The sequence below is a fragment of the Alligator mississippiensis genome, chromosome 10 (assembly GCF_030867095.1).
Source record: "Alligator mississippiensis isolate rAllMis1 chromosome 10, rAllMis1, whole genome shotgun sequence".
NCBI lineage: Eukaryota > Metazoa > Chordata > Crocodylia > Alligatoridae > Alligator > Alligator mississippiensis.
In genome coordinates, this window is record NC_081833.1 from 40,130,871 (window position 1) to 40,154,286 (window position 23,416).

The 23,416-nt window shown below is 46.6% G+C and overlaps 1 protein-coding gene across 2 annotated transcripts in view; it reads left to right on the forward strand.

Moving 5' to 3' along the window:
* Nucleotides 1-23,416, forward strand: part of VAC14 (VAC14 component of PIKFYVE complex) — a 207,593-nt gene that overhangs the window by 120,848 nt on the left and 63,329 nt on the right. The gene's annotated exons all lie outside the window — the stretch shown is intronic.

A 23,416-nucleotide genomic window follows, 5' to 3' on the forward strand; every position in this document is an offset into this window, starting at 1 on the left:
CATCTAGACCCAGCACTCTTTCCTGCCTATGCAGGGGGTCGGACTCGATGATCTATTGAGGTCCCTTCCGACCCTAACATCTACGAATCTACTTGCCAATTCAAACAAGACATCTTTGAAGTCAGTTTTCCCAATTAGTCTTGGTTATTTGTGCTAATGGCGTTCTCCTGTAGAAGTTTAATAACTAGGTTTTAATTATGTGGGAATCTTAAAACAGCAAGCACTTCATCATTAAAATAGTCCCATTCTCAATGCTTCCTCTCTTCTTTCTTCTGCACAAGAGAAACACAAGTCCACAGTCTGAACTGCGTAGAATTGTCAGGAGAGAAATGGCCGTGTTTCTCTTTAAAGGGACGGGGCAAGTTCACAGAACAGGAGAGAACAATTCTTGGCTCTGACCTTAGCTTTGAGCTTGTATAGTTCTGGGTTAAATATTCCTGCAGTCCTCTCTTCTGTCCACATGGTGAATATGTTTTGGGTACAAAGACTTCCAGGCTTGCTGTGCTATTTCCCAGGATACAACAAGAGCTGTAATTGTGTTGGTTCATGGCAGTTCATCAAGCAAGAACATTTTCATGGTGGCTGTCCAGAATCCTTGCTTTCTATTAAAGGAAATATCTCCAGCCCCTATGACTGCAAGGAAAATGATTATAATGTGATCTTGTGTAACTGATTCAGTGGCATCTCCCTGAGTCTGCAAACAGCATGGTACAGTGGCTCTGAGAGCCATGAATTACTCAAGTAGATGCAGTGGGAATTAAGTGTGAAGTTTAACGAAGATGCTTAAAATGCCAATTCTGACTTTCCCTGCTTATTTAAACAAAGTGAGAAGGGGGTAGGATAATGGAGAGAGTTTTTAGGACTTTTAGTGAGGTTGGATGTTAGGGGTAGGGCAGGGGGAATGCTTGAATGCTTGATCTGTTTCACAGAGTACCATTAAAAATGGAGTCTTCATGATGATGTTTAGTTGCACTTTAGATTAGAACTGTCTTTTCCCATGTTGTAGTTTCACATCATCCCTTAGCAAGTCTGGCTTCTCTGCATGGAGTGCTAGCCTCCTGGAGAGGCAGGGCTTGTTCTGGGAGCTAAGGCAGGAGAGTAAGACAATCTAATGTTTGCTATTGGAGCATGTTCTAGGCTTTTGGTGTGCAGTCATTCCACAGTTGCCAAAGTTCAACAGTTTCTCTGCCTTGTTAGTGGGGTCTGACTGGGTTATATAGAGTACAAAGGGAATGCTTAATAAAAGGTTCTCAAATGTGTACCAGTTATGGGTTCCCTCAGATACAGTCTTTATTCTTCCTTCTACCTGCTCCACAACCTACTTCATTGTTTTCCAGCCACATGCAGCCCCAGAAACACCTTACTGTATGGGCCTATATGAACATCAGCCAGTTACTGTGTATTTTGGGAAAAAGTAAATGAAAACAAAATTGTTAAACTGAAAGGAATGTTTCCATCCAAAGAAATAATATGAGATGGAAAGGAAATGTGGGATAGGGTTTTTTAAAAGCACAAAGCAACAATTTTTGCTGTAACTTTGCCAGCTGAGTCTAGATTTGGCAAAAGGAGGCAGTCCAGAGGGTCAGATGGAGGGTGCCAAGTGATGTTAGGAATGATCATGGTTTATTTTCCAATCCCTGTCTGGGGCTCAGTAATGTCTGTTTGTAGTTGATTATTATAATATAGATTTTCATCTCACTGCAAAGTCTTCACATACCACAGAGGAGAAAGGTACGCTGTGTGGTTGAGCTTTGGGCGAATGCAATTATAAAATAACCCCACAGAGTGGGGAAGACATCCCTTGATCCAGGGAAGCAAGTACATTTCTTTTCATGTTACTGTCGGGACCGAGGGTCGGTCTAAGGCTGTGGCCAGTAGCCCGGACCGTCAGGTGGGGTTTTTCCATGACAGAGTAGAGTTAGGCACGGAAGCGTATTGGTTTTACAAAGAAAACTTTACTTGCACTGCCGATGGTCACAGTGCAGGGAGGAAACTTGCTTGAGTTGCAGTTGCACACAAACAAACACAAGTGAGATCTCTTCCAAACCGCACTGAACCGAGATGAGTCGTCGATGTACGACTCCACGAGCGCTTCACACGGGGGATACGTCACATTTCCACTATGACGGGGAGTGGCCAAGAGCTGATCAGGCCTCTCTGTCCTCGTCCAAGACACACGCGGAGTTTGCTAGGCTCCACAGCGCGCTCAGAGTTTCCCGCGAGATGGTTGTGGAGTCCTCCAACTTGGGCGGAAACTGCTCTAACCTTTTATACGGCTAGCGAGCCAATTGCTAGCCATCACATAGGAATAATTTAGAATTGACCAATAGTGGGACACTAATTTGCATGTGTGGCGGGAACTCTTTTGCACCGGGGATTTCTCTCTGCAGCTGAGAAATCCACCGTGCAAAGAAATCTCCATGTGGCGGGAAAATTCCCATGTGCCGAGGCACTAAAATCATTGAGTTATGACAGTTACGAGTGCAAAATATCTCTGGCAGTACAGTCTGTGGAGAGTTGTTGACCTTTATTTCTAGGGAAGGAAATGTCCATCACTTTCTTCTGACCAGATGAACTCCATGCCATGGCAGAAGCATGAAGTTAGAGTGAAGAGGTGATTCTTAGTCTTAATCGCACTAAAACTGGTGCTTGGTGATATGAGGAGTCTGAGGAAACCCACCCTAGAGAACTGAGCAGTTATCAGAAATACAGTACTCAAGTTACTGACCCTTTCATATTTAGAGCGTGTCTCCAATCACCTGTTCTTACTGAGGAAACAGACCATGCTTCTGTCAAAGTGGCTCATTGCTCTTAGGGAGCCCAGCACTGAATTTCCATTTCACCCAAATTCTCCATGGGAGCCTGCTTTCTTCAGAAGCTGGCTAGCCAAAGCACCATAAGAGGAAGTGCAATATCTGGTTTGTCTGCAGTGAACTCATGCGCCTTAAGCATGAGATTTAAATCACAAGGCTGTGGTAAAACCCCATGGCCAACCAGTGAACTCACTAACTTCTAACCCACAGAGAAACCCTCTACGTTGGCCACTTAGTTTGTTAAGCTGCAGCTGTTGGCATCTCTGGACTCAGACCTCTCTGTTGCTGCCAGCAGTCTTCCTGTTATCTGCCTCATTGTTCTTTGCCATCCTGAGTCCAGAACCGGTGGGCCACCACAGAGGCCTTTAAGAAAGCCAGAACTTCCAGGCTTGCCCCCTTGGCTTTAGCTTTGGTTCCTGCTCATGTTGATCCTTGAGATTGATCCTTCTGCCCTCACTTACCAAAAGAGTGAGCATGGTGCTTGCTCACCAAGTGTACCTCTGTGTTGTACTGATGACCTACTTAGCGGTTTCTCCCAAGAGGCCAAAGAAGACTATGAAGTGGTTTTGGTAAAAACAAACAAACAAAAAACCCCCACTAGTTTACTTCTCAGAAAATTTTGAAACAGTTTGGTTTTGCTAGTCCAGCTTGGTCTTAAGCCCCCTCTATCAGATGGACAAAGGGGGGAAAGAAAGCACATGCCCAGAGAGATGGAATGAACATTTCAAATACTGTAGAACTAAATACATATAGGCTGGGGAGCTCCCCTCTTGAAAGCACAGAGGCGGAAAGGGATCTTGGAGTCATTAATGACTCCAAGATGAACATGAGCCGCCAATGCCAGACCGCAGCCAGCAAGGTCAGCCATACCTTGTCATGCATCCAAAGGTGCATCTCTAGCCGGTCCAGAGAGGTGATACTCCCCCTCTATGCGACTTTGGTCAGGCCGCAATTGGAGTACTGTGTCCAGTACTGGGTGCCACACTTCAAAAGGGATGTGGCCAGCCTGGAGAAGGATCAGAGGAGGGCCACCTGCTTGGTGAGAGGGCAGCAGGACAGGCCCTATGAGGAGAGACTGAGGGACCTGAACCTTTTCAGCCTTGCAAGAGGAGGCTGAGGGGGGACCTGGTGGCTGCCTACAAGCTCATCAGGGGAGATCAACAGCAAATAGACAGAGCCCTTTTCTCCCCAGCATCACCTGGGGTGACAAGGAACAATGGTAATAAGCTGATGGAGAATAGGGTTAGGTTACAGATCAGAAAGCAATATTTTACAGTTAGGGTGGCCAAAATCTGGAACCAACTTCCCAGGGAAGTGGTCCTCGCCCCTATCTTGAGCAAATTCAAGAGGAGGTTGGATGATCACCTGTCTGGGGTCTTGTGAACCCAGCATTCATTCCTGCCTGTGGCACAGGGTCAGGCTAGATCAGGTTTGTCCAACATATGGCCCACGGGCCGCCATGCTGCCTGCCAAGGCATTTTCTGTGGCCCACGGTGCTGCGATGGAAAACCCCTTGTCCCTCCCCCAGCCCCTCAGCAGCTTCCTAATGGCTGCTGAAGGGCTGGAGAAGGGACAAGGTTCCCATGCACCAGCGTGGCGCAGCCTGGCCAGGTCCCTTGTGGGGCCAGACCCTTCCCCGGCTGGGGGTGGTGCTGGCTGCAGCTGCTAAGCAGCCCCACCCACCTGCTTGCCCAGAGGAGCTGGTGCCTGCCCAGGCAGCCACAGCTGGTGCCACGGGCTCAGGGCAGGCACAGGACAGAGCCTTCACGGGAGAACTTTGCCGCTGGGTGGCAGAGGAGCGGCTCCGCTCGCGGGCCCGGGACACGCCAGTCGCTGGCGGGGAGGATGCGCCTCCGGGAGCACCCGTGCTCCTGCCTCCCCACCCCGACATGAGCCTGTGCCCTGCACTGCCAGAGCAGCCCTGCACGGGAAGCCAAGCAGCGGCCGCTGGCTCTGCTGGCCCACGTCTGGCTCCTCACCTGCCCGCTTCAAGTCAGCCCCACTGCCCTGCCCCACAGCAAGGCGGTGCCTGCTCTCCCGGCCAGTCTACCCCCGGGGGCTGCGGCTCTCCGGGCCCGGCCACCCACGAGTGAGACCCCAAGTCCCGAGGGGGCCGCTTCTCATGCTGCTGGGGATGGGAGGTGGCACGGGCACCCGCAGCCACCAGGGCAGCAAGGTGGGCAGCGGCGGAGCGGAGGGCGCCTTTCCCGCACATCCCAGGGAGGCTGTGGCCAGGAGGACGCAGAGGAGCCCAGACTGGGGCTCCCATGCGTGGCAGCAGCTCGCTGTGCCTGGCTGCAGCTGTGGCTGTGCCCGGCTGAGCCGCAAGTCTCTCTTGCAGCCTTTTGGATGCACTGAGGAGCCCCTGCTCCCTCCTCCCTCCCCTCCCGCCTGCCCCTTGCAAGGCAGTGAGCGGCGGAGGCTGCAAAGAGTCGCGCAGGTGTCTCCTGCCAAGACGCATCCCTCCACCTTTGATTAGTTTCCACTCTGGCTGATTATCTTTTCCACATTTGATTTGTCAACTTGCATTATGCTTTTTTCATTATGCGACAGTGTTTATTTTAGTCGTGTTTAGTATTATTTCATTGTTGCTTTTATATTGTTTTTATTTTGGATTTTAAACCACAGTTCCAGGCCCATTTCATTGTCACTTCCTGCAACTTCATTGGTGTCAATGGTCACGTGACATCACTTCCTGATGTGATACCGCTTCCTGTGAGGTCTTTGAATATGGCTCGCCAGCCCACTGGGTGATAAAAAGTTTCTGATCCAGCCCCACATTCAAAAAGGTTGGACACCCCTGGGCTAGATGATCTGTTCAGGTCCCTCCTGACCCTAGAGACTATGAAACGATAAACTTTTTTCATTAAAAATGTTATTTCAGAAGTCCATTTTCATCAGTGTTGAATGAAAATTTCCATGAATTACTTTTTTCATATAAGAAATGTATTTCCTTTCCAAAAAGGAAATCCCAATCAAATCATCTTTCTGGTCAGGCAGTTAATGCAAGTGGCTACATGATGCCTTGTCTCCATTACCACTCCTTGCTACTACTGTCTGTGGCTAAGCCAGCAACGGCACTCTCTCATAGGGTGACGTCTAGATGATGCACCAAATGGTGACTGTAAAACTAGTGATGTTGCCTCTACCAGAGGACAGGATGAAAGCCAAGTGAGGAAAGAACTCTGCAGAACTGCTTGTACAAACCAATCTCTCTCTGTGTTGCATAATAAACATTTTAGGAGAGAAACCATATTTTTAAAGGTTGAGCATGCCCACTAACTACTTCACTGAAGGTTTGATAACTCTCAGTAATCCTCCAGGTGAGACCACAGGTGATATTTATACAGCTCATCTTTGGGGAAGAAAAATCTATCCAGGCTACCTTGATTAACCCCTGCATCCCCAAAGCAGCAAAAATGGTGTAAGCCTAACTTCACAATCTTCCTAGGATTGTTCTGGTGTATCTCAGCAGCTAAATGGCTTCCCTTTGGGATTTTTTGCCTCAGTAAATTATGTTGTAGAGGCAGTCATATGACCTAAACTCAAATCCAGTTAAGTGTCTACATTTTTAAGCTCAATCTCATGCTCAAAGTGCTGCTTTCTTCCTTCTGAAGCTACAGTGTACTTGCTTTGCTTCAAGGGGCACCTTTGCTTACAGCTATCTCAGCCAGATGTGCATGAGTTTCACTGGCCTTTGTTATCTTCTGCTGTATACCACTTAGCTTTTCCTGGAGTTTTCAGACTTCCCTTGATCATCTGCCCTAGCTTGACATGTGGCAAGAGAAGAGTCCTGCACATGCTCAGTGCCTTTAAACAAGAACAAATAATTCTATAACTGCTGGCCTCCTAATATGGTTAAAAGCAGCACAAAAATACAGAACTATTGCCAGTGTGGCACATTCCCCACTGGATCTGGGCAACCATCCATAAAGCATAAAACCAAGATGGAACTGACTTGGCTGCTGGAAGCCCATCACCCCAGGAGGGAGATGAGTGTATAGGCAGAAAATGGCATTGGGAATTTAAGCCACGTTTTCTCTAAGCATCAGAGGTGAGTTGTTGGACCAGTCTTATAACCACAGGCTAAGGACAAGTGAGGTGCATCTGACCTTATGTAATCAGATTGAACCCCTTTTTTGTATGGATTTTTAGAGCTAAAATCAGGATTCTTTTTTAAATGACTTTCTGGGAATGGCTATCAAGTGGCTGCCCAGTTGTTCTTTACAGCTGGCTTGGTTATAACTAGTGCTGGCAGTTATAAATCTAGAGAAATTCCCTCTATTGGGTCCTATGTGCTCAGTCAGTAGGGCCCCCTAAGACAGCTCTTGATTCAGCAGGTCACCTGGCAGTCCCCTGTGGAGAGAGGGCACATTTGCATGGATTGTTGGAGCTCTTCATGCTCTCCCAGTTCTACAGATCAGCATGCTATCCCTCTGAATGGTGCTTTTCCTTCCCGAAGGAGCCCAGTGCACTTTCCAAATTTAAGCTGGGATAAATACTATTCAGGAATGTCTTCCTGCATCCACTGTGGAATTTCCTCCCCCCTCATGGTGGCATGCAGCAGCTGTCACAGCATGCAGCAGTGTTGGGCAACAGTGTCAGTGCAGAAATTATTATAATCGCAATTTAAATCCCAGGGAAATTCCATGTAGCTAAAATGTAATGTAAAGATGTTGGAAGTTGATCAGGACACCTAGCAATCTTTTTGAGTGTATCCTGGTGCTTTATGTTTTTTGAGCATTGTGAGCATTTGGGACCTTCTTTTTGTTTTTTGTGAAAGATTACCTGAAGCAGAGTAGCAGATGCAGCTAGTCCAGTGACCAAAACATCAGCCTGAGATGTGGGAGACCCAATTTCAGTACTGTCCTCTGCCATGGTTCTGTGTGACCTTGGGGAAAGTCACTGAATCTGACTGCTCTACATCATGGAGATAATAGCATTTTTCTATTATTTTTCTGTGAGGGGTGCTGGGGTGGCAAATACACTTATTTTTAGGTGTTCAGGTCCTACATTAATGGAGAAATTGGAAATCCTTTTAAGTACTTAGGAGCAATAGAGAGATCCCTTAAGCACCACATTGGGCCACTGGTTTTATTGTTCATGCAAAAGGAGTAGTTCACATACCGAATTTTCTGTAGCTCCTGCACTTTCTTTGTGAATCTCAAAGTACTGCTGAGGTTATCTGAGTGCAGGGCTGGCCTGGTGCAACCCTACTCAACATGAGATCCAGGAGGACAGCAGTACCAGGGGCTGACAATTAAATATATTGCTCTGTAAACTTTCCACATCTCCCCTGTGAAACAAGCTCAATTAGAACAGAACAGCAAGGGGGCATTTGACTTCTTGAGGCTGGATTCCCTATTGGCTAGCACAACTCTGAGCCCAATTCTGGGCTCTTATACCTTCTCCAACTCTAACATAGTGAGGAATCACACTGTTGGTGCGTTTAATGGCCTGTCTCACATTAGCAGTGTCTTTCCCAAAGCTGTGCAAAGGGTATGTCATGTGGTATGACTAGTCCGCCTCTCCCATTCCACAGGAAACCCCAGCAATTCCATGTGCTCCATTTAGTAATATCATCACAGAGAAAGGCTACGGTTATGGATTCCCCTTGGAAAACTGGGGAACCGTGTCTTAGTTTTGTGCAGACAGTATTAACTAAGGTCTGTGAAAAGGATCTCTCATGGCAGTAGTCTTAATGCTAGCTTTCTGAGACAGTACAGTCATGTTTGCCCAGAGCAGGAGGGGTATGATGATTTCTAGGAAGTGTCAGAAGCTGCTCTCTCTCTCATTCCCTTTCCCCCCCGCCCCCCGGCGCCACTGCCTTTCTCCCATTCCTTTTATTTCTCCCTCAGTCTCTGAGCAGCCAGTGATGTCAACACAGTAACTGCTGTAAAGAAATCTTGCAGACCTTATTAAGCAATGCAGAAGATGATTTATAAGTCCTTAACCAACACTTGAACTGCTGCTGATCACTAAATGCCTGCCTGTATCCAGAAGGCTAAACTGGGAGAAGTGAGGTACTTAGACTGGCAAGTTGACCAGGCCTGTTAACCAAAGCAGCATGTTTAGAAAGCCTCATGCATGCATGTTCAAAAGTGACTGGATTTCCAGAAGACAAACACCTGATGCTCTCTTGGCAGATGCAGGAGGGAGCGGGGCATTTTCCCCTCTAAGCAGCATGTTAAATTGTTTTTTGCTCTGTTTGCACAGCTTTCCCATTCCTATGGCCTTGCTGTTCTGGTCAGCACTGACATGGAGGGCCATGTTACCACAACCAGGACAAGGGCCCCTGAAAACTAATTGGTGAATGGGTTGAGGGGAAGAGTTCATTTTGTTTGTTAGTGGTTTCTGCTGACTTGTCATTCTGGATAATGGAGCAATTCCTTTGGGATCTTTTCAGCAATCTCATCCCCTTGTTTTTCATGAACTTGGGTTGTTATCACAAGCAAAGTCTGCAGAGCAGGGAACAGGAGGCAGTAGTTGGGTCTTGTTGGTGCAGTTGAAATATGCCAATTTTAAACTTACCTTTGTAGAGACACCTCAGAGCTTTGGGGAAAGTATCTTGTGATCTGAGCCCCTGTCTGATGCTGGAAAGAATGCAGAGTCCTCATGCATTGGACTGAGTTGTTTTCTAGGGATAACAAGTGCTCCTCTTACAGGATGTCCACGAGTGAACTAAGTGCTTATGATGCTAAGGGATAGGTTAGATCCCAGGGCTGTATTGAGAGGTGCTGTGGGCATCCTCTCTTTGTTTTGCCAATGTACCTTTAGTCTTAGCTACTATACCACTTGTTTTTCTAGTCCGGGCCCCCCATGATGTTCCACCAATATCCTTTAACCCGGTCTGTAGTCCCTCTGCAGCTATTCCCATTCACCCTATTCTTGGCTACAGCCACAGGAGAGCCTACACAGTTCTCCAGATGCAGTTCAGCACTCACTTTACCAGCACCCCTTTCCACTGCTGTTTTGGTCCTCTTCTGGCTGTTCTGATACTTGACCAAACGCTATGAAACTTTTGTCAAGTCCCTGAAACACAAGTGCTTTCTGGAGAACATTAAACTTCTGATATAACCCAGACTTCCAGACAGGTGACAAGCAGTAACCAAATATCACCTAGTCCCTTTGGTGCTGCAGCTTCCTGAAGACCTCAAAAAACCCTGAAAAATCCCCAAAATGGAGCGTTTCTCTTCCTCTTTCCCACCCTCCATGCTAATGCACGCAAAACAAAACCCTGGTTTGTTTTTGTGCGAACTGTTCCACTTGTATTCAGCAAAACAGGGAGAGCGGGGGGAGAAAAAAAAACTAGCTTCTTTGATAAACTCTGATATGAACTCAGGCATAATCCAAACAGCTGTGATCTTTACAAGGGATGCTTCTGTGCTGGGAAGCAAGCAAGTCTGTGAAAATGCTCTGCTCTGCCTGCCAAGATGGTCTCTGGCTGACTGCCCTTTTGCTTTAATGAACTGTACATTCTCCCCCTGCCCCTGTTGCCTTGCAGAGAGAAATAACTGGAGAATGCTTTTATTTTTATCTTGTTTTCTCCCCTTTATTTAAAAAAATTAATAAAAAAAAACCCAGGAAATTAGTTCAGTGGACTGCACACTCCAAACTGCAATTTGCCATCTGAAGTGTGATTTTGAGCTCAAAGGTTCTCTACAGGACAGGACAGGGCAGAGGGGAGATGGGACGTGCAAAGTCTCATGTAGATATGTGACACCAACATTTTAGGGCAGTTCGGCACTCCTTTGTGGATTGGGATCAGGAGAGGAGGAATGGGGGGTGGGCAGCAGATTCAGCTGAAAAGCCCAGGCTGCTTAGTTCAGGTGCAGATAAGTCTCAGAGGTCACTAAATATTTGTGTGTATAGCCTGGGTTCCAGGCCACTGCTAACTTAGACCTCCACAGCAGGAAACTTAGTTACTGAGTCATCTAACTCTCCTCTAGATTCCTTCCACTCACCTCTTGCTTGGCCATTCAGCTTTCAGCATGACACTAATTTTCCTGAGCACCTGATTATGTAAGCACCCTTAGCATACTGAGTGGCCTGCCTGGCTGACATTGGTTTGGAGGGGGAATTCATGGTAATCCGTGCGTTACTGTGATCTAGTTAAAAGTTGGATTTGTTTTTAATTGGTCCTTGAAGTAACAAAGAAAACTTGCCTTTCATTCAGTAATTGGGGAGACTGCAGCTTTGCTAGGCTGGCCACGAATTAATGTTCCTGTTAATCGTAGCATCCAAATTATGGTAGCTGGTAGGAGTTGCAGTTGACTGATAGCTTTCTTCTCTCCAGAAACTCATCCCAAGTCATATGTCCTTTTCTACATTGCTTTGCTTCTGTTCCAATCTCCTCTCCCAGTTCCTCTACCCATATCTAGCTTTTGTAGTTGCAGCCATTCATTGATCACTCGGTGACAGTAAATTTTAGCCCTGGTAACTGAAGATAAAGAATGGTGTTTATTAAGCGGCACTGTAAGAACTGCTGACTTCATATACCTCCTGCCACTGGGTTCCAAGTCTGTAAGAAAGGACCTTTAATGGATCTTCTTTAGTCTTTTTCCCTCCTCTTAGGTGTTGATGGCTTATGCTAATTTGTGGTGGGAGGCAAAAATGAATTTTAATGAAGATTCAATTTAAAATCAGTGTTTCCATGATGTCATGGACTTAGCAGCTGAGAACCCAGGAAAGCTCATAGCTCAATAGTTTAATTTTCATATCTAATCATATGGACCATGCTGTTTAACATTGGGAAGTTAGTGTTGAAGGTAGACCATGCCAGGAGAATCATAGTAACTGGGCTTGGGCTGCTGGGAGGCTGGTTTGGCCACGTGTGAAGAAAGAGCCTCTTAGAACCCCGAAGTGCCTTGTTCTGATCTGCTTGATGGTCCCGCGTGGCCCCTCGCAATTTAGCATGCTTTATGGATTCAAAGCTCTGTTGCTCAAGACCAGATTGTGTCTGGCTATGATCTGTTAAACTGAACAAAAGCTTTAGAAATGCATCACTGCATGGGTGGTAGGGTTAGCTCCACAATGCTTGAACAGAGCATAGGCAACATGAAGTAAAATGAACCTTTAAGGCAAGGGTTGGAGCGATGTCTCAGAGTAGAGGTTGGAACAGGCACCTGTGTCTAGCAAGCTGACAACACGCAGTAATCACTTTCCTCTCCCAAGAGCCCTACAACACTACAAAGCAGTCGCTTGCTGTAGGGGTGTGCATGATTGGGCCCATCCATAACCAACCCATGGCGCTATGGGACAAGTATCGCCACTGCTTATACTACTAAGAAGATGTTGTCATCGCTTACTCGAGGGGGCAGTGGTATGAGTATTCTTTCACTGCCTGGTCTTAGTTGAACTGAGGGAATTGTGACTGATCTGGGCTGTCTTCCCTCAAAAATATTTTCAGGCAGCTATTGAAACTAGCTAACTGTCCTACACACCAAAGTTGCTCTGGGACCCAAATTACTCCTGGCTGCCTACAAGTTTGATGTATTTTCCTTCAGAAAAATGGAAAACACATGTGATCAACATTGCTGGAATGGGCTGGGATTAATTAAGATTGGTAAATGTGGAGGGGAGGCAGAGGAAGTGCTGGCCAAAAAAAAGCCTTGCAAAATGTGCAAGTGTGCTTTAAGGGCAGCATTCTTATTTCTTTTTTTTTTCTTCTTCCAAGTCATTTTCTTAGAGCCCAGCAAGAGCTGTGTGACCTCTGGGAGGAGTGGGATGGGGAAATAAGATCATCTCCAACTGCAATAAAGTGAAGCTAGAGAATAGGGAGGGAAGATTATAAAGAATGGGTTGTGCTCAGGGGGACCTTGACCGGAAGAGTTTTGTGAATGACTTTTCTAGCATGGTTTGGTCCCATGCATCCTGGCTGAGTGAGCTGGGCCTGATTCTTCCCTTATTTTTGCTGCTGCAACTCTGTTGTCTTCAGTGGGCTGGCACCCAGTTCCCATCAGTGAGAGAAGAGAATTTGGACCTACTGCTGAACCCTAGCTTACTGGAATGCAGCTGAACCATACCTCCCAAGGGGACTTTAAAGCTGCCTTGCAAAATCCTACTCCATAGCAGCAGATAACTTGCCTGGTGGGCAAGTTATCCTCCCACATAAGTGTCAGGATGCAGGCTGCATTCCCATACAGTGGGAATGGTTCACGGTAGGGCTGAGAGCATTCGTGGCTTGCAGCACAGGTTGATAGGCCAATATAGATGTGACATGAACAGTGGAGGATTAACTGTGAAACCAGTCTGGCACAGTTAGTCCTGGCACAGGTTATGCTAATCATGTTGCTGCTGCAAATCTGTAGAACTCCCTGGCTTTTTGTTGACATCAGTTGAGTATCCAGCGTAGCACAGGATATACAGGAATCTATATGTGTATAGCAGACATGGGGCCATTAAATGAATAAGTCGCACCTCACTGTCTTGCTTGGAGGAGTCCATTCTCAGTAATGTGTCTGAAGCTCAGAATACACTTGATTAGAAACCTCAAGAGCAAGGCAGGACTGTGCATCTATTTAGCAGCTGAGAGCTCCTGGAACCCTCGCCAAGTGGCTCTGTTCAGCCAAGCATCCTCTAGGTCTGCACTCAGCTCAAGATGACTCCATGTGACTTGGCTGTTGTCTGCTGGTGGGTGGCTACCTGCAAGGACATACGAGGCAGCTGGTTAAAGTGCAGAGCTACCAACATTTCCATAGTCATGGTTTCACAGAGTTATTTCTGATTCTGGAGTGTTTTCATGAGCCCAAATGCAGCAGGGGACAGTGTCTTGCCACAGGAGCAATCTTGAGATTGTACTGTGAATCTGCTGTGCTCTAACTCACCAACCATAGCCTGCCTCTTCCTTCTACTCAACTAGTGGTGGCCTTCTCTCTGCCCTGCCCTGCAATATCTGTTAGCACAAGCTTTTCCTCTGCAGTTCTGGAGAGTCTGTGTGGCTATAGTGTGCTGTGTCTCACCAACTCTCCACTGTGTTCAAACCCCACCTGAAAATGAATCTCTTCCCTAGTACAAATCCCTTTTCACCCTAGGCTTTTGTTAGAATAGTTGTATAAAAGAAACTGAGCAAGACTTCCGTAAGCATGGGAAGCTGCTGGGTCCTTGAAACTGTTTAAGCTCCACAAGCAGGGGCATGGGTGGAACAACTGTCTCTATGGGGAGGGTGTCTGCAGCCCCTGCACCTGACAGCATGGTTACCTGTTGCCCAGACTGGCCAGCACAGAGGATGGCAGTGAAGCTAAGAAGGACTTCCACTTCTGGTAGCATGTGGCTCTCTGGTGCTACGAGGGAGCGAGTTATGCTGGCTGCTGAGGGGTATCTGAGCTGCTGGCCTGCTCTATGGCCCTAGGTTAGACTAGCAGATTTCACAAGCTGCAGCAATGTAAAATAATCACTTGGGCTTTATCCATAAAGCTGCTCCATGTGATTAAATTCCAGACATGCAGCAAAGCCCAGCAGTATTTTGATTGCAGAAATGTTTGATGCTTCTACAGCTCCGTATTTCTTTTCAGCTAAAACTTTGTCTTGCTTCTGAAATGTGGTCTAGCGTGTCCTGGATAAATAACTCTCAAATCTGATCTCTGAGGAAATCTTTTCTGATGCCCTAGCTCAATATTACCCCTCCTACCATTTCCTCTTCCCCTGCCCCAGAAAAGTGTGCAAGGATTTATAATGCTTAAAGGTATGTGTCCCTGCAGCCCAGCTCCTAGTCTATCAAAATGCATCCTCAAGTTAAGCAGTTTGAGTAGTTGATGATGCGATTAGACCTTAACCAAGCTGTCTGGTCCAACAGCCCTCAATGTAGTTTCACATGGCAGATAGTAACCACTCATAAAGCAGCTGGTAGGGTCCACAGGGAAAATATGCATTAGCCAAATACCTATTTGCATCAAAGATTGTAATAGCTCCTCTGGAGCTGTTAGCTGGTTGGGTAAATAGGCATGTTTAAAAAAATGCAACTCTTTCTCTTTCTAGAGTGTGAGAGCTGTTGTGCTAATTAAATGGATATTTAAAAATGGGGAATTTACATTTGTTAGACGTGACAACTGAAGGATGTTGGGTAGAGAAATACCACCCAATCTGTGCCAAAGTAGCATGGGAGACTTCAGAAAATGGGAGGAAAGGACCCAGACTGTTGCGTCAGTAAGAAACAAGTCCCCTTCTCTCAACAAGCTTATGGCCAGGCATGGCCTGTGGAGCATAAGTAGGGGTGTTTAGGAAAAGTACACAAGCTGAAGGCTTGACAGGAGGAATGTGGAAAGATGCATCTTAGATGCCCGATGAAGAAGCAAGAGAACAAACAAGGTGGAGACATGAGGCTGCCATCTTAGTATCTGCAGTTCTCAAAAAACCCCCAAAAATCATGACATGGGATAGAGCTATGCATGCAATTGGAGCAGACTCTATGGTACTTTGTGTGGAAGTCCGTTTCTTTGGCTGGATCTTTGGCAACAGGGTTCAAACATGGGGTCTCTGGATCTTAAGACATGAGCCTCTACTGCAACTGTACTCTGTTGTTCAAGGCTGTAGCAGTATCACTGCTCAGTAGATGGTACAAGCATGCCCAAAAAGCTGTTAGAATGTGCAGAAGTGGTGTTTGGAGACATTACTTGACACCCGTTGACTCTGAGAGAGTAGGGTAGAGATTTAAGCTTAATGCTTACATTTCAGAGGCTTTGAAGAATCCAAAAGGCAACTGGGGAAGTATCCAAGCACCTGTAAATAGGAAGCAGCACTAATAGAACTAACAGAGACCCAGTGCAGTATGAAGCTGATCACCCCTTTGGAGGAACAGCACCTGCCTTAGGAGCATGGTGCAATAAAAGTCCTCTAGGAGTTTTGTTAACAGTGAAACATATAAGGCACTTACACACATGCAGGGAGGCTGCTCTGATGCACTGTAATTCCAGTGTGTCAGAGCAGACTCGATTAATCAAAATTAACGCACTCCAGCAGACTGTAGTGTGTTGTATGTATTAGCATCCCTGCACTGAAAAATGGCAGCAGGGCACTTTAAACTAAACCTCATTCAAGCTTTAGTTCAAAGCACCCTACTGCCATTTTTCAGTGTGGGGATGCTGATATACATGATGCTTCAGGCACTTTTAATTAGCATGGCTCTGAGTTGTGCTAATTAAAGCGCCTTCCCCTCCCCCCCCCCCCCCGCATGTCTGTAAATGCCCATAAAGGCTGAGCCTTCTGATCTGAGCATATAAAGTAGGAGTGTTTCTATACTGAGCTGTCTGGGAGTGCCTGCCACATCTTGCCAGGGTCAGTGAGGGGTGACCATAACTGGGGGTCCATAACTGATAGCGGGGGCCTCTTCACACTGCCTGGTAGGAAATGGAATTTGCATCTAAATCAGAACAGTTGGGCAGAACTAATTCAGCCAAAATAGCATTGGATAGCCTGCAAAATTGTAATCATATCATCAAACCATAAGCCAGGGGACAGAGTGGAGGAGGGGGCAGGGGGAGACGTGACATCATTGCAGCCTGGTTTTGGTGGGGCCAACAATGTGTATCAGGGAAGATTACCCAGTGGTTTCTGTGCAAGGTAGAGGCTGTGGAGTGATCTATGTGGTCCTGTGCCGTGCCACAGACTTTGACCTTTCAGCAAATCACTTAATAACTCTCTACCTCAACTTTCCATTTATACTATGGGGATAATAGCAAAGCCCAGCCTTCCATGGGCATCAGTGCTATAAATGGCTGTGAGACTATGGCAATGGCATGGGTCAGATGAGTAGTTAGAAGAGGGACACAGGTCCAGTTCTCATCTAGTACTTCTCCCAGTACCTGTCCAACAGCATACAGGGGAAAACTGGCCAGAGATGCTGATGGCAAGGACCGGGAGATGATGGAACAACTGAGATGCAGCATCCACAACCAAGCTCTACAGGGCTCTAGAAAAATCAGCACAGACCACAAGGTGTTTGCATAATGCTCTAGACCTTCCTGCTGTCAGGCAGCAGACATGACTGATCACCCTACAGATAAATCCCCAAAGGCAGTGAGACCCTTGTTAACAGTCCTGTTCTCCAGCACTTCCCAGCATTCTGTCCTCCAGCCTTCCCAAATGCTGTATTAAGTTAGCAAGGTCAGAAGACCCACAATTGCTACAGCATGAATGAAGATGACTCTGGATGTTTGTGCCCAAAAGCTTACAAAGAACAATTTTTCCAACTATTTAGTTGGTCTAATAAAATATATTACATCTACCCAAAGAATCTTGTCTGCCTATGTCCTCAGACCAACACAACTACAGTCAGCACCCCTCTGCAGAAATTAAAGGGCTTGATCCTAGGGCAGAGTTGCTTTCTCTTCAAGTCTGAGGTGGTCATGGGCCTGAGGCTGTGTGGTGTTAGGAAGTAACAGTTAAGGCTTGGGAGTGTCTCTGATGTTGTGGTCACATGGTTGTTCTCTGAATTTTTCCCAAGGAAAAGCACCTGCAGAAACTCTGATTTTGCTTTGGCTCTTTTGGATGAGTCAGTGGCTTGTTTTTTTTTCCCCGAAGAGAAGCAGATTGCCCACATGACACATTAGTGAGAGCTAACTAAAAATTATGCTACCTCTGCCATTTACTGCTGTTAGATTTAAGTGGAGGCCACAGCAGCAGAAGCTGTTGTGGCTAAGTCCAGGGACATGAAGAGCCAGGGTCTGGGCAGAGTTTTAATGCAGTGAAACCTTAAGGTTTTAAGCTCTGAGATGGGAGCTGAATGAATGCCAGTCCCTTCTTGCTTCTGTTCAATCTCTTCTGTAAACATCCTTTCCCACTGGCTGGCTGCATGGCTTTTAGGGGATGCCAGAGAGATCAGCAGATCAGCTGGCTTTGAAGGGGCCACATGCTGTTGGCCAGTGTGCTGTTCAGTGGATTCTGAGCTGGGGGAAACCCAGAGCCTCTGTGGCCTGGAGGAAGCCAGTTGACTTCTGTATTACTGCTTTGGGGGCAGGCAGCCAGAGTGCAACCTGCACTAGCCTGCCAGCTGTCCAGGAGGGAGCCAGGAGGCAGCCTTCTGCAATGCGAGCTTCCTCTTTCTCATCTGTCATCTGAAAAGAAGCTTTGTCTTCCAATGCGTCTCAACCTCCACTGTCTGTCAGTTCCAGCTCCTCTCTTCCCAATTATCCTGCCACCCCCTCCTTTTTTTCAAACTGCCCTTCTGTTCTGTTCTCTTCTTCCTAGGCGTTCGGCAAGTCATTTAATCTTTTGTGGCTTTCCAGCTGCACTTAGGGAATATTTGCATTGCCTGACCTCAGAAGGTTTTAGGATGGGAAAGACTGAGGTGCTCAAATACTAGCGGTCATGGGAGCCCGTGAAGCTGCTTCAGTTCCTGGGTTCTGGCTTCCTGCTGAAAGAGTCAGGACACATCTCCTAATTACACTAAATGCAGCTTAGAGGACAGGCTTTGGATTCAAAATGGTCTTGTTAGACTGGGAAAATGGTCTGAAATGGATGACATTTTATAAGGAGAAATGTAAAGTACTGCACTTGGGAGTCTGAGTGCTCCTTTCCAGCTACAAAATGAAGAGCCGCTGGCGAGGTTATAGTAGCGTAGCTAAGGACCTGGCAGTTGTAATGAATCTGCAGCAGTGTAATTTTTACAAGTAAAGTTAAAAGCTCACTGGCAAATAGCAGCAACAATAATTGTGTAAATTATGGGAAGCAATTCTTCCATTCTTCAGGATGCCTGATCTGGGGTATTGTGGCTAGTTCTAGGTACTATGCTTCAAGATGGCCATGGACAAATCAGAAAGTCTGGAAGAGACCAGCAACGAATCTGAATAGAAATCTAGATGAAAGGTTGAAGAATTGGGATTATTTAGTCAAAAGTAGAGAACATTGGTGGAGGATTTAATAGAAGTCTTGAAATATAAAAGGGTTTTTCTAGAGAGGATGGCAGTGTGTGTGTGCATTTTCTGTGTCCACAGGGACAGGAGAAAAAGTAATGGGTTCAAATACTAGGAACTTTCTCTTTGTGAGGGTGGCTAAGCACTGAAACAGGTCACCAAGCAAAGTAGTAAAATCTCCATCCTTGGAAGTGTAAATGCAGATTAGACAAATGTTGGGGTGGCTTAGATGGGAGTGATCCTGCCTGAATCGTGGGTTTGCACTGTGTGACTGTGGGAGGTAGGTGCCTTGCAGCTTTATTTAGTTGTTGTGAGTCTACTCTAGAAATCGAGGTTATCTCAGGATTTTGGCCAATTCCAATCACATCCTTATGTGCCCCATAAATCATACATAGTAACTACTTGCTTCTGCAGGTGACTGGTATGGGCCCAGGGAGTGCCAGCATTAAGTTTCTTTCTGCTATCTTATTCTAGTCTACACAGGCCTGATCCCACCCCCATCCATAGTGTTTTGTGCCTGTAAAACCATACTTTGCTCCATGGCTTCTGTGATTCTCTCTTATTTATCAGACCATCTTCAGGGACTCCTGAACCACTTGGAAACTGCTCCTTGCTTGTCATCAGTTCTACATGAGGCCTCACTTTGGTTCCTGCCCTCAGTCCCATAGTAGTTCCTTGAACTCTGTGCCCAGTGTGCTGCCTTGTGACACTTAGTCTCTGGTCTCTTGCTTTTATAAGTGGAGTGTTATTGTAGGTGACTCTTAGAGCTGCTGGTTTTCCTGGGCTTACAGCTCCTATCTAAACCTTGCTTTAACAGCTTTTAAACTTGCCATGAAGATGTGCTCAGTCTCCTTAACTCCAGCCTAAGCCATCAAAGAGCATCAGATTCTGTACTGATCCCATGGCCAAACCACATAGTTGCTGATGAAACCAAGGGCTAGTAGCACTCTAGGCAGTTAATTTCATTTTCAGGTTCCCTTAATGCCGTTTCAAATCCTATTCTGCCAATTCTTTTCTCATCCTGACATTTTAAATCCCTCTCTTCCCTTCAATCTTCTTCAGTGGCTTCCTGTTTACTTGTCATGTTTAAACCTCATCCTCACTTTGCAGCTTGTAAAAGTGAAAGATTTGATTTGAGGATCCCATAGCTTGGGATCATAGGAAATTAGGGCTGGAAGGGATCTTGTGAGGTCATCTAGTCAGGCTCCTTGCTCAAGGCAGGATTATCCCAGACTAAACCATTTCAGCTAAGTGTCTGTCTAACCTGCTCTTGAAAATTTCCAGGAATAGAGATTCCATAGCTTCCTTAGATAACCTATTTCAATTCTTGACCAACTTCATCACCAAGAAATTCCTTCTAAACTTCGTCCTAAATTTTCTGTGTGGCAGCTTGAGGCCGTTGCTCTGTCCTGCTTCTAGGGCCACGGAGAATAGTCTATTCCCATCCTTTTTATAACTACCCGTCAGATATGTTTCCCCTCCACCCCGATCTTCTCTTCTCCAGACCAGATAACCCTAGCTCTTTTAGCCTTTTCTCATAGGTCTTGCTTCCCAGGCCACTAGTCATTTTTATGCTCTTTGCTAGACTTTCTAATCTGTCCACATTTCAGTTCCTTCATGCTGATCAGAACGTCTTGAACTTCAATACAGCAGAGCTAAACAAAACAGGCAAAGTTCTTGCTGAACTTTTGTTAGCAGGTTTAAAAGTCCACCTGACTCAGAGGAGGCAGGTATACAAACAAATATCAATAAGCATAACTTACAGCAGGAATGATCTTTACATTAACTCCCTGCCAGATGTAGGAGCAACCCTGCAGAGTTCAGAACCTCGGATTCTGGACTGCAAATCTCAAAGACCTCGGGGGCAGCAGAAAGAGTAAGCAAACACGCAGCCCATGCTGTGTTTATTGTTCTTCAGTTTATAGGTTTTCAGAGAGAGAACTATCCTTGTTCAAGTTTTTATTATTTCAATGCCACTACATGCCCCACAACCCAGGCACAGCTGGGGTGGGGTCTGACCATGCCGCCTCTAGTCCAGCAGGGTTGGGGGGAAAGTCTTGAAGGGTTTCTGTCCTCCCTCTGCTTTGGCTGGCAGGCATGCTGTAGGACAGGGGTTCCCAAAGTTTTTATGCCATGGCCCAGCAGACCACGGCCCAGCAGACCACAGCCCAGCAGCCACAGCCAGCCACAGCTGGAATTTCTGGCTAGAAGGCAGGTAAGGATACCCCCACCCCCTGGGCGAGAGGGTCGGCCAAACCCTGCACCGCTGCGGGCCCTGCAGAAGGAGCCACAGTCTCTCTGCCTGGATCTGGGGGGCTGTGGTTTGCCAGTCTGCCACCACTTCCAGTCCAGCAGCCGACCATGCTGCAGACCAGCAGCCAACCTGCCATGGTGCTGCAACTCAGAGATTGAGAACCCCTGCTCTAGTGCCCCCCAGTTTCTAGCTCGAGCCACTGCAAGCATGTAGCTGCATTTCCTGAATCAAAATTGAATGTTTGTTCATTTGCTTATCAGTTCAATCAGTTCAACCTCTGCAGCTTAGACTAACCTGCAAAAACTGAATCAGTTCAGCCTCAGGCTTTTTGTCTGTACTTAGCTTGGAGAGCAGTCTGTTCCTTGCAATGTGGCTGCATTCTCTGCAGTGGAAAATTGTCACAAAGCACTAGGGCCATTAGTTTGTCAGTTTCCATTTTGAGTTCCTGAAAGATCTTTGGTAAGAAGGACAGATCCTCTAAAAAGAATACACAGACCTTGTACCCTTCTCTGTGAAATTCAGAAATCATTAGTGCTTGTATTGCAGTGTGCAAACATCCAACGTATCCCTCCTTTACCCCCAAAACTGAGTAAACATCTAAGTCTTCACCATCATTATCCTGGTTTTCAGCCAGCTTCCTTATTTCATTTGTAATAAAAAGAAATTGTATGGGTGGAAATAAGGAGCTTGTCAGTTTCCTTGGAAATTAGGCCACAGCTGTCAGGCTGAAAGGAGAGCATGAGTCTCGAAGGAGAAATAGCGCTGCTGTTGCTTAACCCCCTTTTAAATATAGATAAGGACCTTGTGCCTTCAAGCAGAAAAGAGAACACAGTGAGGGATAGGCTCACAAAGATGCTTGCAGTGCTAGCTTGAGTTAAGAGGTATGTGGAGCATGATGCATCAATTAAACTATCCCTGTTAGTTCAAAGAAGGGATGGTCCAAGTGCCCACTGTTGGAGCTTAGATGAGCACTCAGAGCTGAACTGTGTGAGTCAGGGGCTCCCAGGCATCTGGTCTTTAGCCAGTTTCAGCCTTCAAAGGCACATACTGTAATTTGTGCATCTCAGCTAAAACTGGCTACAGATGGGCATGGCTGCCTGGGACTTGCAGCTCCTCTGAATTACAATGCCTGTTTCATCTGTTGCAGGAAAGCCTACTAACTCACAGAATCATAGAAGTAGGGTCGGAAGGGACCTTGTAGATCTTCAAGTCTGACCCCCTGCCTGGGCAGGAGGGAAACTGGGCTCAAGTGACCCCAGCCAGGTAGGCATCGAGCCACTTCTTAAAGACCCCCAGAGTAGGAGCCAGCACCACTTCCCTTGGAAGTTGGTTCCAGATCCTAGCCGCCCTAACTGTGAAGTAGTTCCTATGGATGTCTAATCTAAACCTACTCTCCAACAACTTGTGGTCGTTATTCCTTGTTATCCCAGGGGACGCTAGGGGAAACAAGGTCTCCCCCAAACCCTTCTGGTCCCCCCTAGTGAGTTTATAGAAGGTCACAAGGTCCCCCCTCAGCCTTCTCTTGTGAAGGCTGAACAGGTTCAGGTCCCGTAGCCTGTCATTGTAGGGTCTGCCCTGCTGTCCCCGGATCATGCAGGTGGCCCTCCTCTGGACCCTCTCAATGTTGTCCGCATCCCTGTTGAAGTGGGGTGCCCAGAACTGGACACAGTACTCCAGCTGTGGCCTGACCAGTGTCGCGTAGAGGGGGAGGATGACCTCCTTGGCCCCACTTGAGATGCACCTGTGGATGCACGTTAGGGTCCGGTTAGCCCTGCCAACCGTGACCTTGCATTGTCGGCCCATGTTCATCTTGGAGTCAGTGATGACTCCAAGATCCTTTTCTGCCTCCATGCTCTCAAGAAGGGAGTTTCCCATCTTATAACTGTGTTGCCGGTTACTACTGCCCAAGTGCAGCACCCTGCACTTGTCTGTATTGAAACGCAAAACTGATATGCTTTCCTTGGTTGCTTATAGTTGTTGCAATATCTGCAAGTCTTCTTTCTGTCTTCTAACTTTAACTTTTACCCCGTGCACTGACCTTGCAAGAACATTAAGGCCACTTGGTATAATCCCTTCTGTGGTCAGGGGAGAAATGGTTCTGTGTTGATACCCTAGATTTACTGCAAAGATATATATGGGTGGGTGTGTGGGTCCCTCAAGCTTCATATCCTCCAGCCCTCATTAGGGCTTGGAAGTAACAAGTGTCTTCTATCTAGCAGTCTCCTATAAAAGCTCCTCTTTTTGCACCATCCCCTAACAATCAATCACCTTTAGCCTGATTAACTTTGTCCACAAGTTATATATAGGGGTGGTAGTAACTGGGGGGGCACAAAAGGTCTTGGAGGCAAGAGACTGCTGTATGCATTTTTAATGCGTATGACCTCAGATTTGGGTACCCCAAGACTCTTCTGTGCCAAGTGAGGCTGCTGTAGTTGGTCATTAGTGCTTTGGACTTAATACACCCCCAGTTTCTACTGCTTTATTACAGTTCTTTGTGCCTT